The 15,997-nt window shown below is 38.5% G+C and overlaps 1 pseudogene; it reads right to left on the bottom strand.

Annotated features, from left to right (window-relative positions):
* Window positions 1-15,997, bottom strand: part of LOC140312807 (potassium voltage-gated channel subfamily KQT member 5-like) — a 105,464-nt pseudogene that overhangs the window by 30,538 nt on the left and 58,929 nt on the right.

The following is a 15,997-nucleotide window of genomic DNA, read 5'->3' as shown; positions in this document are numbered from 1 at the left end:
AACATTTGATATATTTTCTATGATCTATTGTGAATACAATGTATGCTTATAAGATGTTTTTTGTACACATTTTTTACTGCATCTCAACTTTTTTGGAATTGGGGCTGTAATATTACAAACTTAAAACCGATAAGAGTTGCAAATGGCCTTACTGATAATCTGCACCATTGAAAAGACAAATGAGTCAGTTTATCTTTGACAGCTTTATTTGATAAATTTTTATCTCCCTACATAGCCAACCAAAAAGAGTAAAGTTGTAAAGCGTAGCTTGGTCATGAGAAAAGTCTTTGAATGATTTTTGAAAATACGGTTTATTTTTTTCTCCATGTTAGAATTCAAACACTTCTACCTATGACACAGAAGGGTTTCCTGGCAAAGCGGAGGCGTCCCTGCCAGCCTCGGTAGCGGCAGCAGCAGCCCGCACTCCATATCCTGATGATGTATTCCAGGCCAAACACTACAATCATCACAAACTCCTACAGGACACAGACACAAACATATCATTTAAATGCTTCAAGAGCACAGCATCATTAACACAAGAGTCAACAACTGAACTTAAGAAGTCAAAATGAGATAAAAAAAAAAATACTTTACTTTACAATTTACTATAATTGAATGCAAATTTATGAGAGAGCTTTATAGTCACTAAACTAAACATTTTGATGGGTCCTGGCAGGAAAAGCAAAGATATAATTATTAACCTACAAAATGACTTAAAAATGGCTTCAGTGAAGCCACTATGATATGATACTATTATTAAGTAAATGTATGCTTCTGCTATGACAGATCTGTTGTGAGGAAGGTCTTCACAGCAGAAAGCTTAAGTGGTCACAGCAGGAAGAGTACAGCTTAAATAAATTCAATTAATGATGACACAGATTCACCCAGTTATAACTTACGTAAATTGGGAGTACCTTCCAAATTCCTGATTTGACATACCCAAATATCTGCTATGCGAAATAACTGGTGGGTCAAATGGTTCAGTCTGTTCTAGTTTTTAAATTTAGCAATCTCTGTCAATAGAGTATAGAGCACATGTTAGATTAGCTAAATAAGAATATTTTTCACTCAACGTTAAGGTCAATCCTAAACTCATTACCTTATGTTGAGCACACACTATCTACTAACACTATCAAAGCATCATAGCTTTACAACCAGAAACCAGTTGTAAGAAGAGCCTTTAAGCTTCTCAATATGTCACCCCATTTAAAGAGAATGAGAAGCATAACCATAAAACCTGACAAAGATTTTGGCAGTTCTGCCTGAGTATCTTTCCACTACCAATGTCCAGATAATCTTCGTCATCGATCAACGGTGAACATTTTGCTCTTTTGGAAGAAGAGCTAAAAGAACACAATCTGAGCTTCTTATGAACAGGTGAAAATATCTGGACAAATTAATGTAAACTGTCTGATTTGAATAGTTTCTACTGTTTGAAAACAATGTGCTGTAGGTTTCACAGCTTCCCGTTAACATCTGCTTCACGTCTTCCCTTAGTTTGTATGGTGAATTTCTGATTTAATCACATCTGAGCACGACTTAATGTTGATTTTGATAAGCAGGGGGCCATTCGTCACAGTTCATTATAACGCTGAGAAAGCACAATCAGCGTTTCTAATCCATCACTCAATCGCACACAAACACATCCACTTGTTCTTCTGTTTTTGTGTGTATCCACAATCACAGAATGAATCCTCCCACAAATCATTTAGAACTCCTTACTTAAACATGAACTTGAACATAACTGTGGTCTGAACCTTGAAATCCTGTCTGAACTCCCAAAAAGCCTTTTGAAAGTCTGTCAAAACGTAAGGACCAAAGTGTCCTCACATGTCATGAATGTATCTAAAACTCAAATTGGTCCATAAAGCAAAAGATAAACTGCAAGTATTAAGACATTAGATACTCATGGGCTGGCAGAAGCTGCATTTCATTCAGAGAGGAATGACTCATAAATTAATCTTTAACCTTGAATCTTGAACATACAGATTTATTATGATTAATATCACTCTAGAACTCACTATATTATGAACAAACTAAGCACTCTTTGGTAGCTACAATCTTCAGGCAAATATATTTGTTTGTGTGCTTGTGTATTTGTGAATGTATCCCACCAAGATGAGCAGGCAGTGTGAAGAGAATTCCTGGTGAGCAGGGATGGTGGAAAATACGGAGAGAACCAGACACCCAAACACCAGGATGAACCTGTGGAAACAAAACCCACACATACACACAAATGAAGCATGAGTAATAAATAACATTTAGCCACCAAGGTTGACTTGACAGGTTTAGGCTCATTAGTTCATGTAATGCACAAACTTGAAGGGATAAACAGAACATTTCTCCTCTGGCAGGCTACCTTACGCAGGACTTCAACTTTTGCAAGCATCACTATAATCAAGCTAAACTAAGCTTTCTTTTATTACAGTTATGTGGCAATGCTGCTTGTTTGCATACTATTTAAATGCACCGAAGGGAGAGTAAATCTAATAGTATTAACTGATACACTAGTTGAACAAGTAGCTGATAGCTGATACTGTTCGACTATCAGACCGTTGTTCTGAAACGGTACCGCTGGATCTGCAGTGGCAGGTCGCTGAGAAATTGCTAGGCCTGTATCAGTGTGCATGTCACTGAAAGAAACTTAATTTGCCTTGTTTATAATCACAAACAATGCGGATAATTTACTATTTGTGAATGAGACCCTTAAATTTGTTTATTTTCTTCGCTGTTCGCTGTTCTTCGCTGGAACCTATGAAGAGGATAACTTTGGTAGTTGCCAACACATGGACAAAAAACCCCCAGCTTTATTTAACCAAACTGTTAACCAAACAGTGTCCAAACAATAACCAATTTTGGTCTGGCATGGTGAATCAAATACTAGGAAGTGTTGGAAATGTGATGTGAAAATAAAAGCCAGAGAACAGCGGCTGACCACGGCAGGACTGGCTTAAACCACTAGAGGAAGAGCAGCCTACCACTGGTCAGTTTTGGATTTCTGCGTCTCTCTCTTCAGAGTAGTAATCTGTACATTTTTATTTAGGCCTTGGGATCTCCTCTTTATTGTTTCTTTGCCAAAAGATCTCAGCTCAAGGAACTTTTCTGTCTCCACAATTATCATAAGGACTACAAACAATTATCTTTTCAGAAATCAATAGAGATGATCAACAGATTTTCAGTGGTAGATGGCAAACTTTGTCTGTGAGGCTAAGAAATAACTTGTTAATTTCAGTGGAGTTACTATCTGATGAGGAAATAGTCCCATTTAACTCAACTGTATCCGGGTGAAGACATGTGAGATCTGATGTGGGAATGCAGCTGTATGCATTCTTGTAAATTACTCTAAATGTATCAGAAAAAAAGCAAAAAAAAGAAGAGGTGAGGTGCGATACTTCTGGATTTTACAGTTGTAAATTAAAATGTAAGTATGAAGGCATGAGATCACTGATAAACCCTGGATAAACCTAGATATAATTAGTCCAAATGAATCTAAATTAAGATTCAACTAAAATTTCTCTTTTTGCAATGTAAAATAAGAGCCTGCTGCCCGTAAGGAAACTCATTCCTTTGAAAGTCATATGTTAACTTGGTTAATGAGCAAATACAAATTAAAATTCATAAAGAAGCTTCCAGGCAACATATGCACTAGCAGTCTCAGCATGGCATTTTTCAGAGTATCTCTGAGCATTTTTTTAACATGCCATCTGTCTTTCTGATATTTATGCTCTCATTTCTACAGAACTCAGTTTCTTCCGAATGTGCTCAAGTCTTCCTCCCCTTTCATCTTCATAATTCTCTCTTTCTCGCTCATCTTTTTAGTCTTTAATGTTCTTTATGTACTTCTCCTGCCCTCTTCTCTTCCTTATATCCATTCCAAGTCTCCCATCTCTGATTCATTTTTACCTTTTTCTCTCTCTGGAACCTCAAACGATAATTTTGTATTTTTCTCTCTTCTGGCTCTACTGTATGATTGATGCCGCCATTTATTTTCCACGGGCTCCACAAGAAATATGAACAGTGTGTATTAACAGTGTGCGTACCTGTGGCTGAGTTACAGCAGAATAGGACTGATAGGTCCTAACTTCCAGCACACATCTGCATCTGATATTGGCTTCTTCTCTAATAACTCTTTACTGTCATGCTGAGAGTCAGTATGATGAGCACATTTACAAACAACAGCCAGTTGAAGCAGCAAAGTCTGTGTTAAGTGTTTTTGGTGTGTATGTGCAGGCAATGATCCTCAGGACTAGTAACCGATATAAAATGCATCCTGTCGATTTACATTTTTGTAACTGCCCTGGAGGAAGCGAGTAAACAGGCCTCGAGTTGAAGTTGTTTTCTCCCCTAGGGTTTACATGGCGAGGAGTGAATGGAGTGAATCAAGCTCAGCTTCTCATCAGTGTTTTTTCCTCCTCATGTAAAAAAACAGCAAAAGAAACAAGTGTTCAAAAATTTGTATGTGCTTTTCAGGGTCCATGTTTTTTGCTGTCTACCTAAGTCTGTTGGATGGATGCATGTCAGCAGAAAGTGCCTTGTCAGAATTAAGAGTAACCAAGAGTACTGCTTTTTCAGACACCGCTTCTGTCTTTTTGCTTAGGTTTGGTTGCATATTCACATGGTGTGATAAGCTATGTATTGTTGTTCATCTGTTATATCGGTTAAGATCGGTTATATTTACCAAATTTCCACCTTGAAAGCATCAAGTCATTTTTCATGACATCCAGATACACAAAAACCTTAGAAATGAATAACCATTTAAAAAATTTTCACAATTTTCACAATTGTAAATTCTATGCACAGCTGTCGGTTTTCCTAATGTGAGCTTACTTTGTGTCATAGCAGTGGATCGTATTCATTTCGTCAGTCATGCAAAGAGAAAAGTTCATTGTAGATAGTTTAACCATTTGCAAAAAAGACTAAATTCTATCATGATAACTTGGCTTCTATCTCCTCTGTAGTCAAACTAAATTATTTTGGCCAAGCTGTTTGCCTGACGGTAAATTGCAAATTCTACAAGACAGAAAATGAAGATGTAATGTTATAGTGAAAATGTATGACTTTAGGATATGATGACTTTAGTAGCATGCTGTTTTGCAAACTGGATTGCACCCTGCATTCATTTTTTGAATGAGAGAAAAATTAAATAATACTTGTGCAACAGTTGGAGGCAGGTTGCACATAAGTGGCCCAAGGATTGATAACACTACTCAGGTGAAATGACTCAAGCGCACATTCCCGCTCTGTCTTCTCATGATAGGCTACATGCAAATGACTTTATTACAGCTGCAAGGCAGGTTGTGCTTGAACAATGTTTTCTTTTAAAAGGTATCTAAATCTAGCTTGTGCACGTAATGTGTAAGTCTGATTCTGTCCATTTGTAAAGAAGCAAGTATCATAACAACCACTTCACTCTAAAATGTTTCTTTGTAGTGCTGTTTTTTAAAAAACATATGAGACATACTGATGAAATGAGATTATCTTTTAACGAAAAGGAATTGTGGCGTAAATTGAACAAATGAGGCAGTTTTGTGTTTGTATCAGATACCAGCTGAGTCCCTTCTTCTGAGAGCAGAAAATGCCATTTTAGGGAAATTACCAGTTGTTTAGCTGAGTGTGATGAAATACAGACGGTAAAAATTGCCTTGGGAATCAATGAGGGAATGGGCAAAAACAAAAAGATGTGGCTCAGTTGAGGGTCAAATAAAGGTGTTCCAATAAATTCTCAGACTATTTACAACTTTTACAATATTTTCAAAAGGTATTTAATTGGTCTCAGCTTTGAATGATCCTCATGTCTCTGTTCAGATTTCAGAGCCAGGCTTTGAGTGAATATAATGAGCAACAGAATCAAAACCAATTGAATACTACTAACCTGAAAAAAATAAAACAAAATGGAGCATTATTTCTGTGTTTAGAGCTCTTCATTATGATGTTGGACAAAATCAGCCCATCAACTGAAATTGAATAGCTTTTGAAAATTCCATTCAGAGGCTCCATTTCTAACTTCAAAAACATTTTTCTATGATGATGGTAGCAACAAAGGTAGAAATCATTGTGAATCATGCTCTAAACTACATTTATTAAGGGGGCATTTTTCCTCTTTGAAGGAGTGAGACACAAAGATCACCTGCCTGGTGAGATTAAATGGCCCCGGACCTTTTTTGATGGATGGGAACAGGGTCTGTTATATCTGTCATCGGGTGTTCTGACATGTTAAATGGAAGGTAGGTGTGACATCTAGGGTGCCCGAGTAGAGTCAAAATGAGTAGTGAGAAATGTTCCTGTTTGTTCATAGATCTTTTGGCAAACATTTGTCATATAAGTTGTGAAAACTACACAATTTTACATCATTCTTAGATGCAGGCAGCGTACCATCAACATCACTTTATTGCTTTTAGGATTACTGCTTTTAGGAGTGTCCTCCTTCATCTCCTTTATCACTTATTGTAAATGAGTCAATGATGAAATTATTCAGCGTTTTCAGACAGAAGTGATAAATGTGAAGCTGCTATTTAATTATGCCAGCCAGGTGACATTCAGTCAATAGTGCTGTTACACTGATTGGCCCTGAGGGGATTTAGCCACTTCATAAGTCACATACAGAAATGAATGGCCTTGTTTCACAATGATCAGTGTGTGTTGACAAATGTGTGCTCAGTGTATGCATCTGGAAAAAGGAAGCTTAGATTAGCCAAAACACCAATCTTCTCACAAACCACCCCTGTGGTTTCACACTCTGTACCAGCCACAAACCTTCTAAACATCCATTTGACCCTCTCATCAAAGGACAATATAAAAACCATCTTAATTAAAGTGGAGATATGAGTCAGTTACAGAGAATAAACACAACAGGCATGGATCAGCCCCAACATTAAAAAACTACTGACAGCAGAAGTGAAAAATTCCATCATCCCAACACTGTCAGACCTCAGAGGTTTTGTATCAGGGACGTGTCACAGAAATGCAAGAACTGAGAGCTACTTCCTAACTTCACATTGTATGATGGATGTATCCATCTATCCAGTTTCTTCTGCCTATCTGAGATCGGGTTGCAGAGGAAACGGGTGCAGAAGGAAAACCCAGATATCACTCGCCCAGCAACACTCTCCAGCTCCTCCTGAGGGATCTCCGAGACGTTCCCTGGCCAGAGGGAATATATAACCTGTCCAGCATGTTTTGAGTCAGCCCTGAGGCTTCCTCCCTGTTGGACATGCCTGAAAATCCTCCGAAGGTGACCAAGAGGCATCCTAACCAGATGCCCAAACCATCACAGCGGACTCCTTTCGAGGTGGAGGGGCAGTGCTGAGGTCAAGCATTGGAAAAAAGCAATGATCGAGCTCCTCACTTCATCTCTAAGGCTAAACCCAGCCACCTTCCAATGGAAATCCATTTAAGCTGCTTGTATCCGTGATCTCATTCTTTTAGTCACAACCCAAATCTAATGACCACGGGTGAGAGTTGGAGCAAAGATTGTAAATGGAAAGCTTCACCTTTTGGCACAGCACAGCTGGATGTATGCACTTTGTTTAATTCATTCATCCGGAGCATAAATCAATATACTGCAGAAATTTTAAGGAATCTGTATGAGATGATTGCTTGCCCAATGAGGGTCTCACTTACGTAGCTTCCTGTGAGACATGCAAGATCACAAGCACAAGAAAACCCATCTTACAAGGCTTCAGGTTATCCATTTGTGGCCAAAAAAGGACATTTTGGACTGATCTCTATCATAATTGGCAGATATGTGCTATATTTTGGTGTAAAAACTGACAGAAATTGCTGCTTTTAGTCCCTGAGGTGCTTTGCTTGAAGCAGGTCACTGACATTTTGTGGTAGATCAACTTACTCACTTAATGTTGCATGGAAATTTGTTTCATTTAGGCACCAAAACTGCTTGGTTATTTTTTTAAATAAATAATAATGTAAACCTAATGTAAACCAAATGAGCAAAGGATAGCTTATGCATTTGAGTCCAATACTGAGGGGTTCCTACATGGAGGTATGTGAAGGGACTAGACCAGGCTTATTTGTTAGAAATGCAATATATTTTAGATTTTTGGTGGTCTAACATACAAAATGAGCTTCTACAGTAAGTAACAAGTTCTGAAAATAGAAAAGAGGCTAAAGACATTGAAGTATGGCAGCTGTTTACTGATGTTTAGTATATGTAAACAGCTGTCAAATAATAACATTGTGGCATTGAGGCTGTGAATTAAATCCACTCAGAAATTTGCTTTCAATGTGCCAGTTTATTAAATTCCAGCTGACTAAGTTTAATTAATATGTCTAATCGATGCTGTCAAACCAACTTGCGGTTAAGTTAGTGTCTGACAGGTAACAATGAGAAGTTGCAGGAGGGAGAGAATGCCTGCTTCAGTGCATACTGTGGAGACAAACTACTGCTGTCTTAATGTTGATGAATTACCCGAGGACTAACAGAGAAACCCATATACAGCGAAAAACTGCAGTACTCCTCCACAAGCTGACAAAGATGCCTGAAAAGCCTGAGGAGTGAGAGGTGAGTGCGTGAGTAATCACATCCCAGGAGATTTGCAGCCTGGGCTCACAAGGCGTCATTATGAGTGTCTTAAAATGGAAACAAAACATGTATAACTAAAGTAGCTGCATGGCACATTGAAACATGAATTTCCAATTAAAATGATTTTGAACGTAGCTTGTTATTAAGTCTTCTGTCCATCTTGATCTTAATATCCTGACAACCTGCATATTTTAAGATATCTTGATTTTTCCCAAAGAAATATACCTCTTAAGTATCTGTCAACAGGTGAAAATAGCCTTTACTTCCAGGAGCAGGGTCACCTCCCACCTACTGTCATACTACATTGGATTGTATAACAAAGATAAAAGACAGAAAATAGATGATCCAGTAAGAACAATAAAGAATCAGGTGTCTCATGTAATCTGTTAGCGGCAATGTCACATGTAAGGAGTCTCATTTGCAATGTTAGAAACAACAAATACACACACTGGTTTCCACACATACGACTGCAGCGCAACATCAGAGAGATAAATATTTTGACTTTGCTGTTTCTTGTGGATAATAAATCGCCTCTCTGAGGACATGTTTGAGTCTTTGTTCTGACTGCAAATCCACACTGGAAAAAAACACGTTAGATTGGCTGAATAGAAATATATCTGCTCAACATAAATGTATTGAGAGTTTGTTGACATAAATCTATCGAGTTTAACAATCCTAACCTCAACACATTTATGTTGAGCTAAGATACTTCTATTTAGTTAGTCTAACACGTGCCCTAGTTATGTTTTGATTCCATTTCTTTTGAAGGAATCATGAAGATCATATGTGTATGTGGATGTAGCATACACATTCACAGAAGTGTGCCGATACATAAGAGGATGCTCATAACTTTCTTATTTTTTAATAAGCATTTGGGAAAGATTGGGTACATGAGAGGACGGGTCTTTTTCCACATATTGCAGTTCGTATCATTATCTATTTCCTTCTTTCTGTGCCAGCATACCCTTTCAATCATGACAGAGGGATGGAACGGAAACAGAGAAAGCCTGGAAAAAAGAGAACAAGGAAAATCATGAGAGTCGGTGAGGCTCACCACTTTGTCTAAGCAGAAGTGCCTTACAATGTCAAAGTAAAAAAATAGCTGAAAATACAAAGGAATATGCACATAGAGGCGCAGAGAAGAACTCCACAGTGGCATGAGGAGAAATGCTGAATCCTGTGAATCAAAATGACAGCACATTACAGAAGTAAGATCAGCAGGCTCTCCTGGAGCTGTTTCTGATCAGTGGCCTTGATAGGCAGATAAAGCTTGAGCTTTGCTATAAATAACATATCTCTTAAGGAAAGGCTTGTTAGATCAGTACATCTGAGATAAGAGAAGAGGGAGAAAGATACAGAATGAGATTAAAAAAGAGAAGACTAGATGAGAGCACAGCCATTCTTATCTTTCTTCAGTCTGATCTTTTTTTTCTTCTTTGGATCCACATCAGCTGCCAGAACATAGATTTATTTTGTTAATGCTTATGTTGTCTTGTGTGACTGCAACTAATTCTGCCACACATTTTATTGTGAAACTTGTACAAGGTCAAAAGAAGGGTTGGATAAAAGCACACATTTGGAGGAAGAGTCAGAGGAGAAAAAGCAAGAGAAAAAGAGGAAGGAGGCTGATTCCTTGACAGCAGTCTATTAGTTAATCCCCGAGTTTATCAAGATGAGTGCCGTTTTTTACCTGTTGATGTCAGCAATAAAACATACGGCTTTATTTCTAAGCAACTACTTGACCAAACAGAGCCGAGCCAAGGACATGGAGCTACACAGGCCAGATCTGTGTGCAGGCAACAGGTGAAGTCTTCAGAATGGCGATTTCATTTTGGAAATTAAATAGCGTCTTGTTTAAGAAAGTAAAATAAATTTTATCTGTACATGGCTCTATTTATTGTATGCCAACCTGTGGCCCTGAAAGCAAGTATGTAACTTTTTATAATCCTCATTTACAGACTTACAAATGAAAGAACAGAAACATGTGGGCATCCTTTCAGTCTATGCATACAAAAGCTGGCTCTGTAATTTGTTCTATCTTCTTCAATGGATGTCTATGTTTTTCTTGTAAGTAGTGTTGTTTAAGGCAGGTATTGTTTCACCTAGAATAGATTGTATTTGACACTTCTTTAGTTTGGAGATGCAAAGTACCATCACAGAGGCTAAACAATGTTTTGCTTTGAATGAGGTCAGCAGCAAAAGGCAAGCGATTAACTCAAATAATGCCAGTCTAATAAAAAAAGCTTTATCAGTTTAAGCTTACATTATATGTGAAATATTTTCATAGCACTACAAAAAAAGACATTTTTCCTTATAGATCATGGATGTTGCTTTTTATCCACCTCCCTGACCGTTCACTAAAACATGAAACAGATTTAGTGATCAAGCTGAATAACTGTTTCTTTCCTCAACCCTTTCATGTATTCTTACCTGGCTCAGAGCACAAAATTAGCTGTCTGTAGCAAATCGTAGTAACATATGTTCTAAAGGATCGTTGCAGTTTTATTAAGTTCAGTGTGTGTTATGAAAGTAACCTTTATTAGCAATTTGAGGAGCACAGATCCATCTGTGTAGTCCTCTGTAGAAGCTGTTTGGGAAAGGGCAGGCACTTTGAAAAACAGATGATAGGATGAGGCATCTACCTGTCAACATGAGTGCGCTTCAGCAATAAGAATAAAGTGGTGCTACAGTTGGAGCCAGGGTATGAAAAGCAGCTCCGTTCTGTGACCGTCATACCTGAAACTTGCCTGTGCTTACCAGCACAGCACACTTACTGGTAGGAACTTAGCTAGCATAGAGACTTATCTCACAAATCTCATAAGCATCAAACTGCCTTCGGTTGGCCAGAATGCAACAGTGCCAAATGGAGTGCGTCAAAAACAGCTGCATCCATAATTTTTAACAATACACAGCAACTGGCTGAATGCTGATGCTTTAAAGCACACTGCACCACTACCACTACCCTCCTTGACACAATCCAATGTTCAGTGTCATCGCTCTTGAAAAAAAACATGTTTCTCTATCTGCTCCCTTCTTGTACATCCTGGCTCAGTTATTCTGTGGCACTTCAGCAGCTCTTATATAGCGGCACTTTTGTCAAAAAGTATTTGAGGAATGGATGAGAAAGTAGTAACTGATGGGGTTGAGAAATATTCCAAATCATTTTACCCACAATACAGCCATCAAAGAAAGATATTGACTTGTATTACATTGCTCAAGAGATTCATTCTTCATGTGAAAAATCTATTTTAAGTTGTGGGTATTCTTCTTGAATTCTAAATCAATGTTTAAATGTTTTTACGTTAAGTATTGTATCATATGATAGAGATAATTTTAGCAAGGTAAAATGAATCATGTGTCTGATAGTTGAAGATAAGGTTAAATCTGCCTTGTCAATTTGCTAATAAGGTATAAAAAGTAGGACTAATTTAGCAACTTTAGGCTCTTTGTAATCAGAAAACTACTGGTACTTGATCCACTACCAACTATATAGGTTGTTCTGCAGTTTTCGAGACATAACAATAACAGAGCAAAATATTGATTTTTCATGTTAATTAAAAATACAAAACTACAATGGGCAACCTATCGTTAAAGTCACCACAGCCCAAGATCTGTGTGTTCAGGTCTGTGCTGCAGCTCAGCAATTTCTGTTGGTGCTAGGGGCAGTGCTTGATACGCATCAAATGATCAATGTGGTGAATGAATTGGCAAGTTATGGAAAATGTTATAGGAGGCTAGAGCACAACACAATCCATAAGCGTCTTCTTTCATCTTCCGCTTCAAGGGTTAACAGAGAAATTTGTCCAGATGTGAGACTTGCCTTGCTTCGCTTTTGCTTTGCAAAGCCCTGCTTTAACATTCCTCTTTGTATAAAGACAACACACCCCAGCTGCATATCTGTGAATCATTTAATGCTAATCACATTAGTGGTTTAATGATAGAAGTGGACCTAAACAATTCTCAGGATGAGCCACTTCAGAGGGAAAGTGTGACAGGTCCATTTTTATTTTTCATTTTGAGAGCAGTGAGTGCAGCAGATGTTTTGACACCTGTTTTTTTTTAACCAAAACTTTATTGCATACACATTACAAAATGGAAAAAAAAGCCCCTACATAGGAAAGCAAAGACAGACTCAGACTGTTAACAACTGGCATAACAGAGAACAACCAATGTTCATATAGTGACTCATCAGTAGTTTACCAGCTGAAGAAGCAGCTGTATATTTTCTTATCCAACATCTACAGGCCATGTGATTGCAGTGAGAAGAGACAGAAAGACACAGCAAGGTTTGGAAGAGGGGCACAGAGAGGAAGAAAGAGCCGGAGAGAAGCCAATTTTCCATGATGTGGGTTTGACTGAATATGGGTGACGGGTGGGAGAAGAGTCGGAAAGCTTTCAGTTTGTATGTGTGTGCTGGCATATGTGCATCCTCACTAACTAGACACAGACTGACATATCACTGAAGAAAAGCCAACAGCTAATAGGGTTCATGAAAATACTGGCTTACACATTCACAGTCACACACACACACACACCATAGATCAGATTCCTATCAGCACCCATCTCAGCACTAATACCAGTCCAAGACTCCTGTTCAAGGTGCTGTGCAGCAGATGTCAGGGAGGCAGACAGAGAATTAAAGAAGGTCATAAGATAAAACTGTAGTTTCTAATTTCTATATCTCTTCAAGTCAGTTAACCTTTGACATAATGAGTCAAAACATCACATACATAAAAAGTAAATGACTTGTAAGTGTACAGTACCCTAAGGAGGTGAAAAACAGGGGAGTGAAGGGGTTCAGCTTAGTGTCTATTTGGGACTGTCCTTTAACTCAAGCACATCTAATTAATGGAACATCACATAAACACAGTTCTATTGAAGTCAACCCTCTGAGCCAAGATAATTAAAGGCACGGCTGTGCACTTTCTGCTCATTTAAAGATCTGGGGTTATCTATTTTACAGAAAAACTCCTCTGGATGTATACATGCGGCAGGTACACCTTCTTCTTCTTCATGCTGTTGTGTAAACAAGCCATTTTCCACTTAGTTTTGCCAGCAATATTGTGCGAATGATGAGAGAAAATATAACACCTTTGGTGTGTAAGGAAATCCTCTGGGCTTAGAGGGCATCCTTGATTAATACCACTTAACTGTGAGCTAGCAGCATGGGCATGAAGTCTCATTACTCAGACTTAGCTGGTGGAGTCCAAAGAGAGCTATGATTGAACAAGTGCAATGCCTGTGCAGCTTGTTAAGCCAAGACCAAAATATGGCTTGTCAGGAATTTATTCTTGCTTGTTGGCTGTATTTTAGCATGCCTAGCATTTTCTAAAGATAATTTAGGGAGCACTTGCTTTGTTCTTTTTAGTAACATTCACACAATATTTGATATTTGGAGTGCATTCTGTTTCTTTGAGTGTAATGTCCTCTGATAAAAAGTAGCTAAATACATTTGAATTAGACTTTGTTATTTTTTTCCCTTTAGCATTTAAAAGAAAAACTTTTGTACAAGCATTGCAAATCAAACTGTATTTAATACAACTCAAAGCTATCAATAGCACGTGCTACAAACCCTGATGAACCTGATGGTGAACCAGAGTTCACAAGTGCGAATTGTACCCAGAAGTTTTTGACTGTGCCTATGAGTCATCATTAGTTAAGCCCCTTCCACCCAGATTTGTGGATCAAATTAAACTTTGTTTAATTTCCCTGCTAAAGTCTACTACGTATATGCCAGGTAATTTATGACAGCATCACCAGAATGTATTGAAACAGGATGGGGTGTAAGCTCTTCCCTTAAAGCATTCAAGCCAATTCTCCCTGCAGATTTACCACATGCCAAAGAAATAAATAATACTGTAAGGATGTGTACTGCCTCCAAGGTAACAGAATAACAAGTGTGATATACATTCAGTATGCTAAAGCTCCGCTGACTGTCACACCTGCCCTGTACAAGTGGACACAAGCAGCAACTGAGAAATTATCCACGAGCTCTGATGCTCACTTGTAGGCAAAGCCAATACGCTGCAACCTGTGATGCTCTGTGTACTCACACTTTTTTTTTAGCCAGCAGTGTGCTTTTCGGCAGTTTGTGTCACAGTTGCTGATCTGGGGGATCAGACCACACAGGCCAGCCTTACACTTCCCATGCTCATAAAGCCTTAGACATTGATGGTCCCGTTCATAATATCCCATTTATCTTTTTTTGACCATGTTTGATGGGTATTAACCACTGCACACAACAAACACACCACAAGACCTGTGATCTTGGAAATGCTCTGATTCAATCATTTGTCTTTACGTTTGGGCTCCCATCAAAGTTGCTTGTCCTCAGGTTTTTCTTTCTGTTTCCCCAAGATAACTATTTACATGCAGTCTTACTCCATTTACACGTGCCAGACTGGTCTGTTACCCCTCCACTTGTAAGTGGTTTTAAGAAGGCAAGTAGTGTTCTTGTAGTCGTCTGCTGCTTTTGAAAATGTCAAAACAAACAATGCACTACAAGTGCAATTAAGAAGAAACCCATCAGTTTTATACAGAGATAGAGCCAGTTTGTTTAGGATATGTTGAAGAGCACTTCTGCACATCCAAGGGCTTCATCAGAAGGCATCTAAACCTCTTTCTGGTAACCTAAGAAATTCCATCTCTCATTCAAGAGGTTTCCTAAGTTCTGAGCCAACTAGGACACAGACACACCAAAGGCAAGTACAAGGTGGCTACGTAAACCAACTGGTAGTGTGCAGATTGGCACACGTGTGTAAATCATTTCCCAAGAAAGCTGCTCTCATTCACGTCTTTCTGTTTCTTTTGTAAGACAGATAAACATGTCAGAAAATCTGCCCATTTGGACTGCTCTGATAAATGAAAATAAAAATCCAGATTTTATAATCACAGCGTTATTTCACAAAATCCACTTACATACATGAACGATCTCACACCGAAAGTTAGAAGCAGCAGAATGTCTTGGACATCTTCTTACACGGCCCACAGCATTGTGGCGTTGAACAAAAATGCGTCAATAACTCGATTGCTGGTACACTGGGACAAGGACAGGGTCAAATTAAATGGCCCCCTTGAGCTGCAACTGTAGCTTGAATCATCTGTCCATGCAACTGCAATGACTGTCAAATTTTCATTATTTTTTTTTTGCATTTCAAATCACCACTCCTATTTTGTTCATTAGTTAGATGATAACAGCTGGGTGGGGTACCAAATGCCAGCATGAAACAAGCCCTGCAGCAGTCCTTTTAAAAATGGGTTTCAAGAGGTCTGGAGCTGTTTGTTTCTGATCTACAGTTACTGCCCGTCCAACCACCCAAGACCAAAAGTCTGTTGTTGTCTCTAAGTTATCTTTTCTTGTTTGCAATATGGAGGTTTTCTTCCCATTTTTTCCACCTGCTTGCTCAAAGGGAAATGCTGGGTTTCTCTCTAAAGTCTTCCAAAAAGACTTCTTGTTGT

The sequence above is a fragment of the Leuresthes tenuis genome, unplaced genomic scaffold (genome assembly GCF_036924035.1).
Source record: "Leuresthes tenuis unplaced genomic scaffold, fLeuTen1.0.hap1 SCAF_8, whole genome shotgun sequence".
NCBI classification, from domain to species: domain Eukaryota; kingdom Metazoa; phylum Chordata; class Actinopteri; order Atheriniformes; family Atherinopsidae; genus Leuresthes; species Leuresthes tenuis.
Note: the sequence above shows the minus strand (reverse complement) of the source record. Positions and strands in the feature narration are given on the sequence as shown.